The sequence below is a fragment of the Pseudophryne corroboree genome, chromosome 3 (genome assembly GCF_028390025.1).
Source record: "Pseudophryne corroboree isolate aPseCor3 chromosome 3, aPseCor3.hap2, whole genome shotgun sequence".
Lineage (NCBI taxonomy): Eukaryota > Metazoa > Chordata > Amphibia > Anura > Myobatrachidae > Pseudophryne > Pseudophryne corroboree.
This window is the reverse complement of record NC_086446.1, coordinates 116,219,449-116,233,676: the sequence shown is the minus strand read 5'-3', so window position 1 is coordinate 116,233,676 and position 14,228 is coordinate 116,219,449. Positions and strand designations below refer to the sequence as shown.

General features: G+C 41.7%; 49 non-coding genes and 14 pseudogenes across 49 annotated transcripts; all 63 read left to right on the top strand.

Moving 5' to 3' along the window:
• The first annotated feature begins 27 nt into the window (after nucleotides 1–27).
• On the top strand, nucleotides 28–146 carry LOC135058333 (5S ribosomal RNA). Its single transcript, XR_010244763.1, has one exon. It is a non-coding gene; the product is annotated as a 5S ribosomal RNA (ribosomal RNA).
• Nucleotides 147–253: 107 nt separating this feature from the next.
• Nucleotides 254–372, top strand: LOC135060151 (5S ribosomal RNA). The gene has a single exon (XR_010246541.1). It is a non-coding gene; the product is annotated as a 5S ribosomal RNA (ribosomal RNA).
• Nucleotides 373–479: 107 nt separating this feature from the next.
• Nucleotides 480–598, top strand: LOC134884253 (5S ribosomal RNA). Its single transcript, XR_010168405.1, has one exon. It is a non-coding gene; the product is annotated as a 5S ribosomal RNA (ribosomal RNA).
• Nucleotides 599–705: 107 nt separating this feature from the next.
• LOC134894260 (5S ribosomal RNA) lies at nucleotides 706–824 on the top strand (annotated as a pseudogene).
• Nucleotides 825–929: 105 nt separating this feature from the next.
• On the top strand, nucleotides 930–1,048 carry LOC134898596 (5S ribosomal RNA). The gene has a single exon (XR_010172289.1). It is a non-coding gene; the product is annotated as a 5S ribosomal RNA (ribosomal RNA).
• A 107-nt stretch (nucleotides 1,049–1,155) lies between these two features.
• LOC135058332 (5S ribosomal RNA) lies at nucleotides 1,156–1,274 on the top strand. The gene has a single exon (XR_010244762.1). It is a non-coding gene; the product is annotated as a 5S ribosomal RNA (ribosomal RNA).
• A 107-nt stretch (nucleotides 1,275–1,381) lies between these two features.
• Nucleotides 1,382–1,500, top strand: LOC135065621 (5S ribosomal RNA). The gene has a single exon (XR_010251897.1). It is a non-coding gene; the product is annotated as a 5S ribosomal RNA (ribosomal RNA).
• A 107-nt stretch (nucleotides 1,501–1,607) lies between these two features.
• LOC134885024 (5S ribosomal RNA) lies at nucleotides 1,608–1,726 on the top strand. Its single transcript, XR_010169152.1, has one exon. It is a non-coding gene; the product is annotated as a 5S ribosomal RNA (ribosomal RNA).
• Nucleotides 1,727–1,833: 107 nt separating this feature from the next.
• Nucleotides 1,834–1,952, top strand: LOC134887262 (5S ribosomal RNA; annotated as a pseudogene).
• A 107-nt stretch (nucleotides 1,953–2,059) lies between these two features.
• LOC135062304 (5S ribosomal RNA) lies at nucleotides 2,060–2,178 on the top strand. The gene has a single exon (XR_010248657.1). It is a non-coding gene; the product is annotated as a 5S ribosomal RNA (ribosomal RNA).
• Nucleotides 2,179–2,285: 107 nt separating this feature from the next.
• LOC134893655 (5S ribosomal RNA) lies at nucleotides 2,286–2,404 on the top strand (annotated as a pseudogene).
• Nucleotides 2,405–2,511: 107 nt separating this feature from the next.
• LOC134894223 (5S ribosomal RNA) lies at nucleotides 2,512–2,630 on the top strand (annotated as a pseudogene).
• A 107-nt stretch (nucleotides 2,631–2,737) lies between these two features.
• LOC135059189 (5S ribosomal RNA) lies at nucleotides 2,738–2,856 on the top strand. Its single transcript, XR_010245601.1, has one exon. It is a non-coding gene; the product is annotated as a 5S ribosomal RNA (ribosomal RNA).
• Nucleotides 2,857–2,963: 107 nt separating this feature from the next.
• Nucleotides 2,964–3,082, top strand: LOC134887261 (5S ribosomal RNA; annotated as a pseudogene).
• Nucleotides 3,083–3,189: 107 nt separating this feature from the next.
• LOC135062303 (5S ribosomal RNA) lies at nucleotides 3,190–3,308 on the top strand. Its single transcript, XR_010248656.1, has one exon. It is a non-coding gene; the product is annotated as a 5S ribosomal RNA (ribosomal RNA).
• A 107-nt stretch (nucleotides 3,309–3,415) lies between these two features.
• Nucleotides 3,416–3,534, top strand: LOC134893654 (5S ribosomal RNA; annotated as a pseudogene).
• A 107-nt stretch (nucleotides 3,535–3,641) lies between these two features.
• Nucleotides 3,642–3,760, top strand: LOC134894222 (5S ribosomal RNA; annotated as a pseudogene).
• Nucleotides 3,761–3,867: 107 nt separating this feature from the next.
• On the top strand, nucleotides 3,868–3,986 carry LOC135059188 (5S ribosomal RNA). The gene has a single exon (XR_010245600.1). It is a non-coding gene; the product is annotated as a 5S ribosomal RNA (ribosomal RNA).
• A 107-nt stretch (nucleotides 3,987–4,093) lies between these two features.
• LOC135059504 (5S ribosomal RNA) lies at nucleotides 4,094–4,212 on the top strand. Its single transcript, XR_010245907.1, has one exon. It is a non-coding gene; the product is annotated as a 5S ribosomal RNA (ribosomal RNA).
• A 107-nt stretch (nucleotides 4,213–4,319) lies between these two features.
• On the top strand, nucleotides 4,320–4,438 carry LOC135064610 (5S ribosomal RNA). Its single transcript, XR_010250916.1, has one exon. It is a non-coding gene; the product is annotated as a 5S ribosomal RNA (ribosomal RNA).
• Nucleotides 4,439–4,545: 107 nt separating this feature from the next.
• LOC135059503 (5S ribosomal RNA) lies at nucleotides 4,546–4,664 on the top strand. Its single transcript, XR_010245906.1, has one exon. It is a non-coding gene; the product is annotated as a 5S ribosomal RNA (ribosomal RNA).
• Nucleotides 4,665–4,771: 107 nt separating this feature from the next.
• LOC134892880 (5S ribosomal RNA) lies at nucleotides 4,772–4,890 on the top strand (annotated as a pseudogene).
• Nucleotides 4,891–4,997: 107 nt separating this feature from the next.
• On the top strand, nucleotides 4,998–5,116 carry LOC135068334 (5S ribosomal RNA). The gene has a single exon (XR_010254538.1). It is a non-coding gene; the product is annotated as a 5S ribosomal RNA (ribosomal RNA).
• A 107-nt stretch (nucleotides 5,117–5,223) lies between these two features.
• On the top strand, nucleotides 5,224–5,342 carry LOC135066608 (5S ribosomal RNA). The gene has a single exon (XR_010252851.1). It is a non-coding gene; the product is annotated as a 5S ribosomal RNA (ribosomal RNA).
• Nucleotides 5,343–5,449: 107 nt separating this feature from the next.
• On the top strand, nucleotides 5,450–5,568 carry LOC134887754 (5S ribosomal RNA; annotated as a pseudogene).
• Nucleotides 5,569–5,675: 107 nt separating this feature from the next.
• On the top strand, nucleotides 5,676–5,794 carry LOC135066941 (5S ribosomal RNA). Its single transcript, XR_010253174.1, has one exon. It is a non-coding gene; the product is annotated as a 5S ribosomal RNA (ribosomal RNA).
• A 107-nt stretch (nucleotides 5,795–5,901) lies between these two features.
• LOC135066380 (5S ribosomal RNA) lies at nucleotides 5,902–6,020 on the top strand. Its single transcript, XR_010252627.1, has one exon. It is a non-coding gene; the product is annotated as a 5S ribosomal RNA (ribosomal RNA).
• A 107-nt stretch (nucleotides 6,021–6,127) lies between these two features.
• On the top strand, nucleotides 6,128–6,246 carry LOC134901527 (5S ribosomal RNA). The gene has a single exon (XR_010175017.1). It is a non-coding gene; the product is annotated as a 5S ribosomal RNA (ribosomal RNA).
• Nucleotides 6,247–6,353: 107 nt separating this feature from the next.
• On the top strand, nucleotides 6,354–6,472 carry LOC134887201 (5S ribosomal RNA; annotated as a pseudogene).
• Nucleotides 6,473–6,579: 107 nt separating this feature from the next.
• Nucleotides 6,580–6,698, top strand: LOC135067602 (5S ribosomal RNA). Its single transcript, XR_010253813.1, has one exon. It is a non-coding gene; the product is annotated as a 5S ribosomal RNA (ribosomal RNA).
• A 107-nt stretch (nucleotides 6,699–6,805) lies between these two features.
• On the top strand, nucleotides 6,806–6,924 carry LOC134892142 (5S ribosomal RNA; annotated as a pseudogene).
• A 107-nt stretch (nucleotides 6,925–7,031) lies between these two features.
• On the top strand, nucleotides 7,032–7,150 carry LOC134888815 (5S ribosomal RNA; annotated as a pseudogene).
• A 107-nt stretch (nucleotides 7,151–7,257) lies between these two features.
• LOC135059185 (5S ribosomal RNA) lies at nucleotides 7,258–7,376 on the top strand. The gene has a single exon (XR_010245598.1). It is a non-coding gene; the product is annotated as a 5S ribosomal RNA (ribosomal RNA).
• A 107-nt stretch (nucleotides 7,377–7,483) lies between these two features.
• LOC135059502 (5S ribosomal RNA) lies at nucleotides 7,484–7,602 on the top strand. Its single transcript, XR_010245905.1, has one exon. It is a non-coding gene; the product is annotated as a 5S ribosomal RNA (ribosomal RNA).
• Nucleotides 7,603–7,709: 107 nt separating this feature from the next.
• On the top strand, nucleotides 7,710–7,828 carry LOC135066307 (5S ribosomal RNA). The gene has a single exon (XR_010252558.1). It is a non-coding gene; the product is annotated as a 5S ribosomal RNA (ribosomal RNA).
• Nucleotides 7,829–7,935: 107 nt separating this feature from the next.
• On the top strand, nucleotides 7,936–8,054 carry LOC135070347 (5S ribosomal RNA). The gene has a single exon (XR_010256515.1). It is a non-coding gene; the product is annotated as a 5S ribosomal RNA (ribosomal RNA).
• Nucleotides 8,055–8,161: 107 nt separating this feature from the next.
• On the top strand, nucleotides 8,162–8,280 carry LOC135069546 (5S ribosomal RNA). Its single transcript, XR_010255726.1, has one exon. It is a non-coding gene; the product is annotated as a 5S ribosomal RNA (ribosomal RNA).
• Nucleotides 8,281–8,387: 107 nt separating this feature from the next.
• Nucleotides 8,388–8,506, top strand: LOC135068596 (5S ribosomal RNA). The gene has a single exon (XR_010254790.1). It is a non-coding gene; the product is annotated as a 5S ribosomal RNA (ribosomal RNA).
• Nucleotides 8,507–8,613: 107 nt separating this feature from the next.
• On the top strand, nucleotides 8,614–8,732 carry LOC135064100 (5S ribosomal RNA). Its single transcript, XR_010250415.1, has one exon. It is a non-coding gene; the product is annotated as a 5S ribosomal RNA (ribosomal RNA).
• A 107-nt stretch (nucleotides 8,733–8,839) lies between these two features.
• LOC135060039 (5S ribosomal RNA) lies at nucleotides 8,840–8,958 on the top strand. The gene has a single exon (XR_010246431.1). It is a non-coding gene; the product is annotated as a 5S ribosomal RNA (ribosomal RNA).
• A 107-nt stretch (nucleotides 8,959–9,065) lies between these two features.
• LOC135063166 (5S ribosomal RNA) lies at nucleotides 9,066–9,183 on the top strand. Its single transcript, XR_010249503.1, has one exon. It is a non-coding gene; the product is annotated as a 5S ribosomal RNA (ribosomal RNA).
• Nucleotides 9,184–9,290: 107 nt separating this feature from the next.
• LOC134898595 (5S ribosomal RNA) lies at nucleotides 9,291–9,409 on the top strand. The gene has a single exon (XR_010172288.1). It is a non-coding gene; the product is annotated as a 5S ribosomal RNA (ribosomal RNA).
• A 107-nt stretch (nucleotides 9,410–9,516) lies between these two features.
• LOC134884280 (5S ribosomal RNA) lies at nucleotides 9,517–9,635 on the top strand. Its single transcript, XR_010168432.1, has one exon. It is a non-coding gene; the product is annotated as a 5S ribosomal RNA (ribosomal RNA).
• A 107-nt stretch (nucleotides 9,636–9,742) lies between these two features.
• Nucleotides 9,743–9,861, top strand: LOC134885780 (5S ribosomal RNA). The gene has a single exon (XR_010169885.1). It is a non-coding gene; the product is annotated as a 5S ribosomal RNA (ribosomal RNA).
• A 107-nt stretch (nucleotides 9,862–9,968) lies between these two features.
• On the top strand, nucleotides 9,969–10,086 carry LOC135068038 (5S ribosomal RNA). The gene has a single exon (XR_010254247.1). It is a non-coding gene; the product is annotated as a 5S ribosomal RNA (ribosomal RNA).
• Nucleotides 10,087–10,193: 107 nt separating this feature from the next.
• LOC134885779 (5S ribosomal RNA) lies at nucleotides 10,194–10,312 on the top strand. Its single transcript, XR_010169884.1, has one exon. It is a non-coding gene; the product is annotated as a 5S ribosomal RNA (ribosomal RNA).
• A 107-nt stretch (nucleotides 10,313–10,419) lies between these two features.
• Nucleotides 10,420–10,538, top strand: LOC135060038 (5S ribosomal RNA). The gene has a single exon (XR_010246430.1). It is a non-coding gene; the product is annotated as a 5S ribosomal RNA (ribosomal RNA).
• A 107-nt stretch (nucleotides 10,539–10,645) lies between these two features.
• Nucleotides 10,646–10,764, top strand: LOC134901526 (5S ribosomal RNA). The gene has a single exon (XR_010175016.1). It is a non-coding gene; the product is annotated as a 5S ribosomal RNA (ribosomal RNA).
• Nucleotides 10,765–10,871: 107 nt separating this feature from the next.
• On the top strand, nucleotides 10,872–10,990 carry LOC135059501 (5S ribosomal RNA). The gene has a single exon (XR_010245904.1). It is a non-coding gene; the product is annotated as a 5S ribosomal RNA (ribosomal RNA).
• Nucleotides 10,991–11,097: 107 nt separating this feature from the next.
• Nucleotides 11,098–11,216, top strand: LOC134885778 (5S ribosomal RNA). The gene has a single exon (XR_010169883.1). It is a non-coding gene; the product is annotated as a 5S ribosomal RNA (ribosomal RNA).
• Nucleotides 11,217–11,323: 107 nt separating this feature from the next.
• On the top strand, nucleotides 11,324–11,442 carry LOC135060037 (5S ribosomal RNA). Its single transcript, XR_010246429.1, has one exon. It is a non-coding gene; the product is annotated as a 5S ribosomal RNA (ribosomal RNA).
• Nucleotides 11,443–11,549: 107 nt separating this feature from the next.
• LOC134901525 (5S ribosomal RNA) lies at nucleotides 11,550–11,668 on the top strand. Its single transcript, XR_010175015.1, has one exon. It is a non-coding gene; the product is annotated as a 5S ribosomal RNA (ribosomal RNA).
• Nucleotides 11,669–11,775: 107 nt separating this feature from the next.
• LOC135059500 (5S ribosomal RNA) lies at nucleotides 11,776–11,894 on the top strand. Its single transcript, XR_010245903.1, has one exon. It is a non-coding gene; the product is annotated as a 5S ribosomal RNA (ribosomal RNA).
• Nucleotides 11,895–12,001: 107 nt separating this feature from the next.
• On the top strand, nucleotides 12,002–12,120 carry LOC134898594 (5S ribosomal RNA). The gene has a single exon (XR_010172287.1). It is a non-coding gene; the product is annotated as a 5S ribosomal RNA (ribosomal RNA).
• A 107-nt stretch (nucleotides 12,121–12,227) lies between these two features.
• Nucleotides 12,228–12,346, top strand: LOC135062015 (5S ribosomal RNA). The gene has a single exon (XR_010248379.1). It is a non-coding gene; the product is annotated as a 5S ribosomal RNA (ribosomal RNA).
• Nucleotides 12,347–12,453: 107 nt separating this feature from the next.
• On the top strand, nucleotides 12,454–12,572 carry LOC134889774 (5S ribosomal RNA; annotated as a pseudogene).
• Nucleotides 12,573–12,679: 107 nt separating this feature from the next.
• LOC135070654 (5S ribosomal RNA) lies at nucleotides 12,680–12,798 on the top strand. The gene has a single exon (XR_010256810.1). It is a non-coding gene; the product is annotated as a 5S ribosomal RNA (ribosomal RNA).
• A 107-nt stretch (nucleotides 12,799–12,905) lies between these two features.
• LOC135069636 (5S ribosomal RNA) lies at nucleotides 12,906–13,024 on the top strand. The gene has a single exon (XR_010255814.1). It is a non-coding gene; the product is annotated as a 5S ribosomal RNA (ribosomal RNA).
• A 107-nt stretch (nucleotides 13,025–13,131) lies between these two features.
• Nucleotides 13,132–13,250, top strand: LOC135066180 (5S ribosomal RNA). The gene has a single exon (XR_010252435.1). It is a non-coding gene; the product is annotated as a 5S ribosomal RNA (ribosomal RNA).
• A 107-nt stretch (nucleotides 13,251–13,357) lies between these two features.
• LOC134890315 (5S ribosomal RNA) lies at nucleotides 13,358–13,476 on the top strand (annotated as a pseudogene).
• Nucleotides 13,477–13,583: 107 nt separating this feature from the next.
• On the top strand, nucleotides 13,584–13,702 carry LOC135069665 (5S ribosomal RNA). Its single transcript, XR_010255842.1, has one exon. It is a non-coding gene; the product is annotated as a 5S ribosomal RNA (ribosomal RNA).
• A 107-nt stretch (nucleotides 13,703–13,809) lies between these two features.
• LOC135065953 (5S ribosomal RNA) lies at nucleotides 13,810–13,928 on the top strand. The gene has a single exon (XR_010252217.1). It is a non-coding gene; the product is annotated as a 5S ribosomal RNA (ribosomal RNA).
• A 107-nt stretch (nucleotides 13,929–14,035) lies between these two features.
• LOC135059498 (5S ribosomal RNA) lies at nucleotides 14,036–14,154 on the top strand. Its single transcript, XR_010245900.1, has one exon. It is a non-coding gene; the product is annotated as a 5S ribosomal RNA (ribosomal RNA).
• The last annotated feature ends 74 nt before the right edge of the window (nucleotides 14,155–14,228 follow it).

The window sequence follows — 14,228 nt, the reverse complement described above, 5'->3', positions numbered from 1 at the left end:
AAAGTTCTAACAGAAACCATAAAGCTCATCTACAGCCACACCACACTGGATACGCCCAATCTCATCTGAGCTTGGAAGCTAAGCAGTGTTGGGCCTGGTTAGTACTTGGATGGGAGACCACCTGGGAATACAAGGTGCTGTAGATATTTTTATACTGCCAACACCGTTCTGTTGATGCATTCAATTTTCAAATGTATTCATTTATGAACCAGTAGTTAGAAGTAGAAAAGTTCAAACAGAAACCACAAAGCTCATCTACAGCCACACCACACTGGATACGCCCAATCTCATCTGATCTTGGAAGCTAAGCAGTGTTGGGCCTGGTTAGTACTTGGATGGGAGACCACCAGGGAATACAAGGTGCTGTAGATATTTTTATACTGCCAACACCGTTCTGTTGATGCATTCCATTTTCAAACGTATTCATTTATGAACCAGTAGTTAGAAGTAGAAAAGTTCTAACAGAAACCACAAAGCTCATCTACAGCCACACCACACTGGATTCGCCCAAACTCATCTGAGCTTGGAAGCTAAGCAGTGCTGGGCCTGGTTAGTACTTGGATGGGAGACCACCTGGGAATACAAGGTGCTGTAGATATTTTTATACTGCCAACACCGTTCTGTTGATGCATTCCATTTTAAAACGTATTCATTTATGAACCAGTAGTTAGAAGTAGAAAAGTTCTAACAGAAAACAGAAAGTTCATCTACAGCAACACTACACTGGATACGCCCAATCTCATCTGATCTTTGAAGCTAAGCAGTGTTGGGCCTGGTTAGTACTTGGATGGGAGACCACCCGGTAATACAAGGTGCTGTAGATATTTTTATACTGAAAACACCGTTCTGTTGATGCATTCCATTTTTAAACGTATTAATATGAACCAGGAGTTAGAAGTAGAAAAGTTCTATCAGAAACCAAAAAGTTCATCTACAGCCACACCACACTGGATACGCCCAATCTCATCTGATCTTGGAAGCTAAGCAGTGTTGGGCCTGGTTAGTACTTGGATGGGAGACCACCTGGGAATACAAGGTGCTGTAGATATTTTTATACTACCAACACCGTTCTGTTGATGCATTCCATTTTCAAACGTATTCATTTATGAAACAGTAGTTAGAAGTAGAAAAGTTCTAACAGAAACCATAAAGCTCATCTACAGCCACACCACACTGGATACGCCCAATCTCATCTGAGCTTGGAAGCTAAGCAGTGTTGGGCCTGGTTAGTACTTGGATGGGAGACCACCTGGGAATACAAGGTGCTGTAGATATTTTTATACTGCCAACACCGTTCTGTTGATGCATTCAATTTTCAAATGTATTCATTTATGAACCAGTAGTTAGAAGTAGAAAAGTTCAAACAGAAACCACAATGCTCATCTACAGCCACACCACACTGGATACGCTTAATCTCATCTGATCTTGGAAGCTAAGCAGTGTTGGGCCTGGTTAGTACTTGGATGGGAGACCACCTGGGAATACAAGGTGCTGTAGATATTTTTATACTGCCAACACCGTTCTGTTGATGCATTCCATTTTCAAACGTATTCATTTATGAACCAGTAGTTAGAAGTAGAAAAGTTCTAACAGAAACCACAAAGCTCATCTACAGCCACACCACACTGGATTCGCCCAAACTCATCTGAGCTTGGAAGCTAAGCAGTGCTGGGCCTGGTTAGTACTTGGATGGGAGACCCCCTGGGAATACAAGGTGCTGTAGATATTTTTATACTGCCAACACCGTTCTGTTGATGCATTCCATTTTAAAACGTATTCATTTATGAACCAGTAGTTAGAAGTAGAAAAGTTCTAACAGAAAACAGAAAGTTCATCTACAGCAACACCACACTGGATACGCCCAATCTCATCTGATCTTGGAAGCTAAGCAGTGTTGGGCCTGGTTAGTACTTGGATGGGAGACCACCCGGTAATACAAGGTGCTGTAGATATTTTTATACTGAAAACACCGTTCTGTTGATGCATTCCATTTTTAAACGTATTAATTTATGAACCAGGAGTTAGAAGTAGAAAAGTTCTATCAGAAACCAAAAAGTTCATCTACAGCCACACCACACTGGATACGTCCAATCTCATCTGATCTTGGAAGCTAAGCAGTGTTGGGCCTGGTTAGTACTTGGATGGGAGACCACCTGGGAATACAAGGTGCTGTAGATATTTTTATACTGCCAACACCGTTCTGTTGATGGATTCCATTTTAAAACGTATTCATTTATGAACCAGTAGTTAGAAGTAGAAAAGTTCTAACAGAAACCACAAAGCTCATCTACAGCCACACCACACTGGATATGCCCAATCTCATCTGATCTTGGAAGCTAAACAGTGTTGTGCCTGGTTAGTATTTGGATGGGAGACTACCTGGGAATACAAGGTGCTGTAGATAATTTTATACTGCCAACACCGTTCTGTTGATGCATTCCATTTTAAAACATATTCATTTATGAACCAGTAGTTAGAAGTAGAAAAGTTCTAACAGAAACCAGAAAGTTCATCTACAGCAACACCACACTGGATACGCCCAATCTCATCTGTTCTTGGAAACTAAGCAGTGTTGGGCCTGGTTAGTACTTGGATTGGAGACCACCTGGGAATACAAGGTGCTGTAGATATTTTTATACTGCCAACACCGTTCTGTTGATGCATTCCATTTTCAAACATATTCATTTATGAACCAGTAGTTAAAAGTAGAAAAGTTCTAACAGAAACCACAAAGCTCATCTACAGCCACACCACACTGGATACGCCCAATCTCATCTGATCTTGGAAGCTAAGCAGTGTTGGGCCTGGTTAGTACTTGGATGGGAGACCACCTGGGAATACAAGGTGCTGTAGTTATTTTTATACTGCCAACACCGTTCTGTTGATGCATTCCATTTTCAAACGTATTCATTTATGAACCAGTAGTTAGAAGTAGAAAAGTTCTAACAGAAACCACAAAGCTCATCTACAGCAACACCACACTGGATACGCCCAATCTCATCTGATCTTGGAAGCTAAGCAGTGTTGGGCCTGGTTAGTACTTGGATGGGAGACCACCCGGTAATACAAGGTGCTGTAGATATTTTTATACTGAAAACACCGTTCTGTTGATGCATTCCATTTTTAAACGTATTAATTTATGAACCAGGAGTTAGAAGTAGAAAAGTTCTATCAGAAACCAAAAAGTTCATCTACAGCCACACCACACTGGATACGTCCAATCTCATCTGATCTTGGAAGCTAAGCAGTGTTGGGCCTGGTTAGTACTTGGATGGGAGACCACCTGGGAATACAAGGTGCTGTAGATATTTTTATACTGCCAACACCGTTCTGTTGATGGATTCCATTTTAAAACGTATTCATTTATGAACCAGTAGTTAGAAGTAGAAAAGTTCTAACAGAAACCACAAAGCTCATCTACAGCCACACCACACTGGATATGCCCAATCTCATCTGATCTTGGAAGCTAAACAGTGTTGTGCCTGGTTAGTATTTGGATGGGAGACTACCTGGGAATACAAGGTGCTGTAGATAATTTTATACTGCCAACACCGTTCTGTTGATGCATTCCATTTTAAAACGTATTCATTTATGAACCAGTAGTTAGAAGTAGAAAAGTTCTAACAGAAACCAGAAAGTTCATCTACAGCAACACCACACTGGATACGCCCAATCTCATCTGTTCTTGGAAACTAAGCAGTGTTGGGCCTGGTTAGTACTTGGATTGGAGACCACCTGGGAATACAAGGTGCTGTAGATATTTTTATACTGCCAACACCGTTCTGTTGATGCATTCCATTTTCAAACATATTCATTTATGAACCAGTAGTTAAAAGTAGAAAAGTTCTAACAGAAACCACAAAGCTCATCTACAGCCACACCACACTGGATACGCCCAATCTCATCTGATCTTGGAAGCTAAGCAGTGTTGGGCCTGGTTAGTACTTGGATGGGAGACCACCTGGGAATACAAGGTGCTGTAGTTATTTTTATACTGCCAACACCGTTCTGTTGATGCATTCCATTTTCAAACGTATTCATTTATGAACCAGTAGTTAGAAGTAGAAAAGTTCTAACAGAAACCACAAAGCTCATCTACAGCCACACCACACTGGGTACGCCCAATCTCATCTGATCTTGGAAGCTAAGCAGTGTTGGGCCTGGTTAGTACTTGGATGGGAGACCACCTGGGAATACAAGGTGCTGTAGATATTTTTATACTGCCAACACCGTTCTGTTGATGCATTCCATTTTAAAACGTATTCATTTATGAACCAGTAGTTAGAAGTAGAAAAGTTCTAACAGAAACCAGAAAGTCCATCTACAGCAACACCACACTGGATACGCCCAATCTCATCTGATCTTGGAAGCTAAGCAGTGTTGGGCCTGGTTAGTACTTGGATGGGAGACCACCTGGGAATACAAGGTGCTGTAGTTATTTTTATACTGCCAACACCGTTCTGTTGATGCATTCCATTTTCAAACGTATTCATTTATGAACCAGTAGTTAGAAGTAGAAAAGTTCTAACAGAAACCACAAAGCTCATCTACAGCCACACCACACTGGGTACGCCCAATCTCATCTGATCTTGGAAGCTAAGCAGTGTTGGGCCTGGTTAGTACTTGGATGGGAGACCACCTGGGAATACAAGGTGCTGTAGATATTTTTATACTGCCAACACCGTTCTGTTGATGCATTCCATTTTCAAACGTATTCATTTATGAACCAGTAGTTAGAAGTAGAAAAGTTCTAACAGAAACCACAAAGCTCATCTACAGCCACACCACATTGGATACGGCCAATCTCATCTGATCTTGGAAGCTTAGCAGCGTTGGGCCTGGTTAGTACTTGGATGGGAGACCACCTGGGAATACAAGGTGCTGTAGATATTTTTATACTGCCAACACCGTTCTGTTGATGCATTCCATTTTCAAACGTATTCATTTATGAACCAGTAGTTAGAAGTAGAAAAGTTCTAACAGAAACCACAAAGCTCATCTACAGCCACACCACACTGGATACGCCCAATCTCATCTGATCTTGGAAGCTAAGCAGTGTTGGGCCTGGTTAGTACGTGGATGGGAGACCACCTGGGAATACAAGGTGCTGTAGTTATTTTTATACTGCCAACACCGTTCTGTTGATGCATTCCATTTTCAAACGTATTCATTTATGAACCAGTAGTTAGAAGTAGAAAAGTTCTAACAGAAACCACAAAGCTCATCTACAGCCACACCACACTGGGTACGCCCAATCTCATCTGATCTTGGAAGCTAAGCAGTGTTGGGCCTGGTTAGTACTTGGATGGGAGACCACCTTGGAATACAAGGTGCTGTAGATATTTTTATACTGCCAACACCGTTCTGTTGATGCATTCCATTTTCAAACGTATTCATTTATGAACCAGTAGTTAGAAGTAGAAAAGTTCTAACAGAAACCACAAAGCTCATCTACAGCCACACAACACTGGATACGCCCAATCTCATCTGATCTTGGAAGCTAAGCAGTGTTGGGCCTGGTTAGTACATGGATGGGAGACCACCTGGGAATACAAGGTGCTGTAGATATTTTTATACTGCCAACACCGTTCTGTTGATGCATTCCATTTTCAAACGTATTCATTTATGAACCAGTAGTTAGAAGTAGAAAAGTTCTAACAGAGACCACAAAGCTCATCTACAGCCACACCACACTGGATATGCCCAATCTCATCTGATCTTGGAAGCTAAGCAGTGTTGGGCCTGGTTAGTACTTGGATGGGAGACCACCTCGGAATACAAGGTGCTGTAGATATTTTTATACTGCCAACACCGTTCTGTTGATGCATTCCATTTTAAAACGTATTCATTTATGAACCAGTAGTTAGAAGTAGAAAAGTTCTAACAGAAACCAGAAAGTTCATCTACAGCAACACCACACTGGATACGCCCAATCTCATCTGGTCTTGGAAGCTAAGCAGTGTTGGGCCTGGTTAGTACTTGGATGGGAGACCACCTGGGAATACAAGGTGCTGTAGATATTTTTATACTGCCAACACCGTTCTGTTGATGCATTCCATTTTCAAACGTATTCATTTATGAACCAGTAGTTAGAAGTAGAAATGTTCTAACAGAAACCACAAAGCTCATCTACAGCCACACCACACTGGATACGCCCAATCTCATCTGATCTTGGAAGCTAAGCAGTGTTGGGCCTGGTTAGTACTTGGATGGGAGACCACCTGGGAATACAAGGTGCTGTAGGTATTTTTATACTGCCAACACCGTTCTGTTGATGCATTCCATTTTCAAACGTATTCATTTATGAACCAGTAGTTAGAAGTAGAAAAGTTCTAACAGAAACCACAAAGCTCATCTACAGCCACACCACACTGGGTACGCCCAATCTCATCTGATCTTGGAAGCTAAGCAGTGTTGGGCCTGGTTAGTACTTGGATGGGAGACCACCCGGTAATACAAGGTGCTGTAGATATTTTTATACTGAAAACACCGTTCTGTTGATGCATTCCATTTTTAAACGTATTCATTTATGAACCAGGAGTTAGAAGTAGAAAAGTTCTAACAGAAACCAAAAAGTTCATCTACAGCCACACCACACTGGATACGTCCAATCTCATCTGATCTTGGAAGCTAAGCAGTGTTGGGCCTGGTTAGTACTTGGATGGGAGACCACCAGGGAATACAAGGTGCTGTAGATATTTTTATACTGCCAACACCGTTCTGTTGATGGATTCCATTTTAAAACGTATTCATTTATGAACCAGTAGTTAGAGGTAGAAAAGTTCTAACAGAAACCACAAAGCTCATCTACAGCCACACCACACTGGATACGCCCAATCTCATCTGATCTTGGAAGCTAAACAGTGTTGTGCCTGGTTAGTATTTGGATGGGAGACTACCTGGGAATACAAGGTGCTGTAGATAATTTTATACTGCCAACACCGTTCTGTTGATGCATTCCATTTTAAAACGTATTCATTTATGAACCAGTAGTTAGAAGTAGAAAAGTTCTAACAGAAACCAGAAAGTTCATCTACAGCAACACCACACTGGATACGCCCAATCTCATCTGTTCTTGGAAACTAAGCAGTGTTGGGCCTGGTTAGTACTTGGATGGGAGACCACCTGGGAATACAAGGTGCTGTAGATATTTTTATACTGCCAACACCGTTCTGTTGATGCATTCCATTTTCAAACGTATTCATTTATGAACCAGTAGTTAAAAGTAGAAAAGTTCTAACAGAAACCACAAAGCTCATCTACAGCCACACCACACTGGATACGCCCAATCTCATCTGATCTTGGAAGCTAAGCAGTGTTGGGCCTGGTTAGTACTTGGATGGGAGACCACCTGGGAATACAAGGTGCTGTAGTTATTTTTATACTGCCAACACCGTTCTGTTGATGCATTCCATTTTCAAACGTATTCATTTATGAACCAGTAGTTAGAAGTAGAAAAGTTCTAACAGAAACCACAAAGCTCATCTACAGCCACACCACACTGGGTACGCCCAATCTCATCTGATCTTGGAAGCTAAGCAGTGTTGGGCCTGGTTAGTACTTGGATGGGAGACCACCTGGGAATACAAGGTGCTGTAGATATTTTTATACTGCCAACACCGTTCTGTTGATGCATTCCATTTTCAAACGTATTCATTTATGAACCAGTAGTTAGAAGTAGAAAAGTTCTAACAGAAACCACAAAGCTCATCTACAGCCACACCACACTGGATACGCCCAATCTCATCTGATCTTGGAAGCTTAGCAGTGTTGGGCCTGGTTAGTACTTGGATGGGAGACCACCTGGGAATACAAGGTGCTGTAGATATTTTTATACTGCCAACATCGTTCTGTTGATGCATTCCATTTTAAAACGTATTCATTTATGAACCAGTAGTTAGAAGTAGAAAAGTTCTAACAGAAACCACAAAGCTCATCTACAGCCACACCACACTGGATACGCCCAATCTCATCTGATCTTGGAAGCTAAGCAGTGTTGGGCCTGGTTAGTACTTGGATGGGAGACCACCTCGGAATACAAGGTGCTATAGATATTTTTATACTGCCAACACCGTTCTGTTGATGCATTCCATTTTAAAACGTATTCATTTATGAACCAGTAGTTAGAAGTAGAAAAGTTCTAACAGAAACCACAAAGCTCATCTACAGCCACACCACACTGGGTACGCACAATCTCATCTGATCTTGAAAGCTAAGCAGTGTTGGGCCTGGTTAGTACTTGGATGGGAGACCACCTGGGAATACAAGGTGCTGTAGATATTTTTATACTGCCAACACCGTTCTGTTGATGCATTCCATTTTCAAACGTATTCATTTATGAACCAGTAGTTAGAAGTAGAAAAGTTCTAACAGAAACCACAAAGCTCATCTACAGCCACACCACACTGGATACGCCCAATCTCATCTGATCTTGGAAGCTAAGCAGTGTTGGGCCTGGTTAGTACTTGGATTGGAGACCACCTGGGAATACAAGGTGCTGTAGATAATTTTATACTGCCAACACCGTTCTGTTGATGCATTCCATTTTAAAACGTATTCATTTATGAACCAGTAGTTAGAAGTAGAAAAGTTCTAACAGAAACCACAAAGCTCATCTACAGCCACACCACACTGGATACGCCCAATCTCATCTGATCTTGGAAGCTAAGCAGTGTTGGGCCTGATTAGTACTTGGATGGGAGACCACCTCGGAAAACAAGGTGCTGTAGATATTTTTATACTGCCAACACCGTTCTGTTGATGCATTCCATTTTAAAACGTATTCATTTATGAACCAGTAGTTAGAAGTAGAAAAGTTCTAACAGAAACCAGAAAGTTCATCTACAGCAACACCACACTGGATACGCCCAATCTCATCTGATCTTGGAAGCTAAGCAGTGTTGGGCCTGGTTAGTACTTGGATGGGAGACCACCTGGGAATACAAGGTGCTGTAGATATTTTTATACTGCCAACACCGTTCTGTTGATGCATTCCATTTTCAAACGTATTCATTTATGAACCAGTAGTTAGAAGTAGAAAAGTTCTAACAGAAACCACAAAGCTCATCTACAGCCACACCACACTGGATACGCCCAATCTCATCTGATCTTGGAAGCTAAGCAGTGTTGGCCTGGTTAGTACTTGGATGGGAGACCACCTGGGAATACAAGGTGCTGTAGATATTTTTATACTGCCAACACCGTTCTGTTGATGCATTCCATTTTCAAACGTATTCATTTATGAACCAGTAGTTAGAAGTAGAAAAGTTCTAACAGAAACCACAAAGCTCATCTACAGCCACACCACACTGGATACGCCCAATCTCATCTGATCTTGGAAGCTAAGCAGTGTTGGGCCTGGTTAGTACTTGGATGGGAGACCACCTGGGAATACAAGGTGCTGTAGATATTTTTATACTGCCAACACCGTTCTGTTGATGCATTCCATTTTCAAATGTATTCATTTATGAACCAGTAGTTAGAAGTAGAAAAGTTCTAACAGAAACCACAAAGCTCATCTACAACCACACCACACTGGATACGCCCAATCTCATCTGATCTTGGAAGCTAAGCAGTGTTGGGCCTGGTTAGTACTTTGATGGGAGACCACCTCGGAATACAAGGTGCTGTAGATAATTTTATACTGCCAACACCGTTCTGTTGATGCATTCCATTTTAAAACGTATTCATTTATGAACCAGTAGTTAGAAGTAGAAAAGTTCTAACAGAAACCAAAAAGTTCATCTACAGCCACACCACACTGGATACGTCCAATCTCATCTGATCTTGGAAGCTTAGCAGTGTTGGGCCTGGTTAGTACTTGGATGGGAGACCACCTGGGAATACAAGGTGCTGTAGATATTTTTATACTGCCAACACCGTTCTGTTGATGCATTCCATTTTCAAACGTATTCATTTATGAACCAGTAGTTAGAAGTAGAAAAGTTCTAACAGAAACCACAAAGCTCATCTACAGCCACACCACACTTGATACGCCCAATCTCATCTGATCTTGGAAGCTAAGCAGTGTTGGCCTGGTTAGTACTTGGATGGGAGACCACCTGGGAATACAAGGTGCTGTAGATATTTTTATACTGCCAACACCGTTCTGTTGATGCATTCCATTTTCAAACGTATTCATTTATGAACCAGTAGTTAGAAGTAGAAAAGTTCTAACAGAAACCACAAAGCTCATCTACAGCCACACCACACTGGATACGTCCAATCTCATCTGATCTTGGAAGCTTAGCAGTGTTGGGCCTGGTTAGTACTTGGATGGGAGACCACCTGGGAATACAAGGTGCTGTAGATATTTTTATACTGCCAACACCGTTCTGTTGATGCATTCCATTTTCAAACGTATTCATTTATGAACCAGTAGTTAGAAGTAGAAAAGTTCTAACAGAAACCAGAAAGCTCATCTACAGCAACACCACACTGGATACGCCCAATCTCATCTGATCTTGGAAGCTAAGCAGTGTTGGGCCTGGTTAGTACTTGGATGGGAGACCACCTGGGAATACAAGGTGCTGTAGATATTTTTATACTGCCAACACCGTTCTGTTGATGCATTCCATTTTCAAACGTATTCATTTATGAACCAGTAGTTAGAAGGAGAAATGTTCTAACAGAAACCACAAAGCTCATCTACAGCCACACCACACTGGATACGCCCAATCTCATCTGATCTTGGAAGCTAAGCAGTGTTGGGCCTGGTTAGTACTTGGATGGGAGACCACCTGGGAATACAAGGTGCTGTAGGTATTTTTATACTGCCAACACCGTTCTGTTGATGCATTCCATTTTCAAACGTATTCATTTATGAACCAGTAGTTAGAAGTAGAAAAGTTCTAACAGAAACCACAAAGCTCATCTACAGCCACACCACACTGGGTACGCCCAATCTCATCTGATCTTGGAAGCTAAGCAGTGTTGGGCCTGGTTAGTACTTGGATGGGAGACCACCTGGGAATACAAGGTGCTGTAGATATTTTTATACTGCCAACACCGTTCTGTTGATGCATTCCATTTTCAAACGTATTCATTTATGAACCAGTAGTTAGAAGTAGAAAAGTTCTAACAGAAACCACAAAGCTCATCTACAGCCACACCACACTGGATACGTCCAATCTCATCTGATCTTGGAAGCTTAGCAGTGTTGGGCCTGGTTAGTACTTGGATGGGAGACCACCTGGGAATACAAGGTGCTGTAGATATTTTTATACTGCCAACACCGTTCTGTTGATGCATTCCATTTTCAAACGTATTCATTTATGAACCAGTAGTTAGAAGTAGAAAAGTTCTAACAGAAACCAGAAAGCTCATCTACAGCAACACCACACTGGATACGCCCAATCTCATCTGATCTTGGAAGCTAAGCAGTGTTGGGCCTGGTTAGTACTTGGATGGGAGACCACCTGGGAATACAAGGTGCTGTAGATATTTTTATACTGCCAACACCGTTCTGTTGATGCATTCCATTTTCAAACGTATTCATTTATGAACCAGTAGTTAGAAGGAGAAATGTTCTAACAGAAACCACAAAGCTCATCTACAGCCACACCACACTGGATACGCCCAATCTCATCTGATCTTGGAAGCTAAGCAGTGTTGGGCCTGGTTAGTACTTGGATGGGAGACCACCTGGGAATACAAGGTGCTGTAGGTATTTTTATACTGCCAACACCGTTCTGTTGATGCATTCCATTTTCAAACGTATTCATTTATGAACCAGTAGTTAGAAGTAGAAAAGTTCTAACAGAAACCACAAAGCTCATCTACAGCCACACCACACTGGGTACGCCCAATCTCATCTGATCTTGGAAGCTAAGCAGTGTTGGGCCTGGTTAGTACTTGGATGGGAGACCACCTGGGAATACAAGGTGCTGTAGATATTTTTATACTGCCAACACCGTTCTGTTGATGCATTCCATTTTCAAACGTATTCATTTATGAACCAGTAGTTAGAAGTAGAAAAGTTCTAACAGAAACCACAAAGCTCATCTACAGCCACACCACACTGGATACGCCCAATCTCATCTGATCTTGGAAGCTAAGCAGTGTTGGGCCTGGTTAGTACTTGGATGGGAGACCACCTGGGAATACAAGGTGCTGTAGATATTTTTATACTGCCAACACCGTTCTGTTGATGCATTCCATTTTCAAACGTATTCATTTATGAACCAGTAGTTAAAAGTAGAAAAGTTCTAACAGAAACCACAAAGCTCATCTACAGCCACACCACACTGGATACGCCCAATCTCATCTGATCTTGGAAGCTAAGCAGTGTTGGGCCTGGTTAGTACTTGGATGGGAGACCACCTCGGAATACAAGGTGCTGTAGATATTTTTATACTGCCAACACCGTTCTGTTGATGCATTCCATTTTAAAACGTATTTATTTATGAACCAGTTGTTAGAAGTAGAAAAGTTCTAACAGAAACCAGAAAGTTCATCTACAGCAACACCACACTGGATACGCCCAATCTCATCTGATCTTGGAAGCTAAGCAGTGTTGGGCCTGGTTAGTACTTGGATGTAAGACCACCTGGGAATACAAGGTGCTGTAGATATTTTTATACTGCCAACACCGTTTTGTTGATGCATTCCATTTTCAAACGTATTCATTTATGAACCAGTAGTTAGAAGTAGAAATGTTCTAACAGAAACCACAAAGCTCATCTACAGCCACACCACACTGGATACGCCCAATCTCATCTGATCTTGGAAGCTAAGCAGTGTTGGGCCTGGTTAGTACTTGGATTGGAGACCACCTGGGAATACAAGGTGCTGTAGGTATTTTTATACTGCCAACACCGTTCTGTTGATGCATTCCATTTTCAAACGTATTCATTTATGAACCAGTAGTTAGAAGTAGAAAAGTTCTAACAGAAACCACAAAGCTCATCTACAGCCACACCACACTGGGTACGCCCAATCTCATCTGATCTTGGAAACTAAGCAGTGTTGGGCCTGGTTAGTACTTGGATGGGAGACCACCTGGGAATACAAGGTGCTGTAGATATTTTTATACTGCCAACACCGTTCTGTTGATGCATTCCATTTTCAAACGTATTCATTTATGAACCAGTAGTTAGAAGTAGAAAAGTTCTAACAGAAACCACAAAGCTCATCTACAGCCACACCACACTGGATATGCCCAATCTCATCTGATCTTGGACGCTAAGCAGTGTTGGGCCTGGTTAGTACTTGGATGGGAGACCACCTGGGAATACAAGGTGCTGTAGATAATTTTATACTGCCAACACCATTCTGTTGATGCATTCCATTTTAAAACGTATTCATTTATGAACCAGTAGTTAGAAGTAGAAAAGTTATAACAGAAACCAAAAAGTTCATCTACAGCCACACCACACTGGATACGTCCAATCTCATCTGATCTTGGAAGCTTAGCAGTGTTGGGCCTGGTTAGTACTTGGATGGGAGACCACCTCGGAATACAAGGTGCTGTAGATATTTTTATACTGCCAACACCGTTCTGTTGATGCATTCCATTTTAACACGTATTCATTTATGAACCAGTAGTTAGAAGTAGAAAAGTTCTAACAGAAACCAGTAAGTTCATCTATAGCAACATCACACTGGATACGCCCAATCTCATCTGATCTTGGAAGCTAAGCAGTGTTGGGCCTGGTTAGTACTTGGATGGGAGACCACCTGGGAATACAAGGTGCTGTAGATATTTTTATACTGCCAACACCGTTCTGTTGATGCATTCCATTTTAAAACGTATTCATTTATGAACCAGTAGTTAGAAGTAGAAAAGTTCTAACAGAAACCACAAAGCTCATCTACAGCCACACCACACTGGATACGCCCAGTCTCATCTGATCTTGGAAGTTAAGCAGTGTTGGGCCTAGTTAGTACTTGGATGGGAGACCACCTCGGAATACAAGGTGCTGTAGATATTTTTATACTGCCAACACCGTTCTGTTGATGCATTCCATTTTAAAACGTATTCATTTATGAACCAGTAGTTAGAAGTAGAAAAGTTCTAACAGAAACCACAAAGCTCATCTACAGCCACACCACACTGGGTACGCCCAATCTCATCTGATCTTGGAAGCTAAGCAGTGTTGGGCCTGGTTAGTACTTGGATGGGAGACCACCTGGGAATACAAGGTGCTGTAGATAATTTTATACTGCCAACACCGTTCTGTTGATGCATTCCATTTTCAAACGTATTCATTTATGAACCAGTAGTTAGA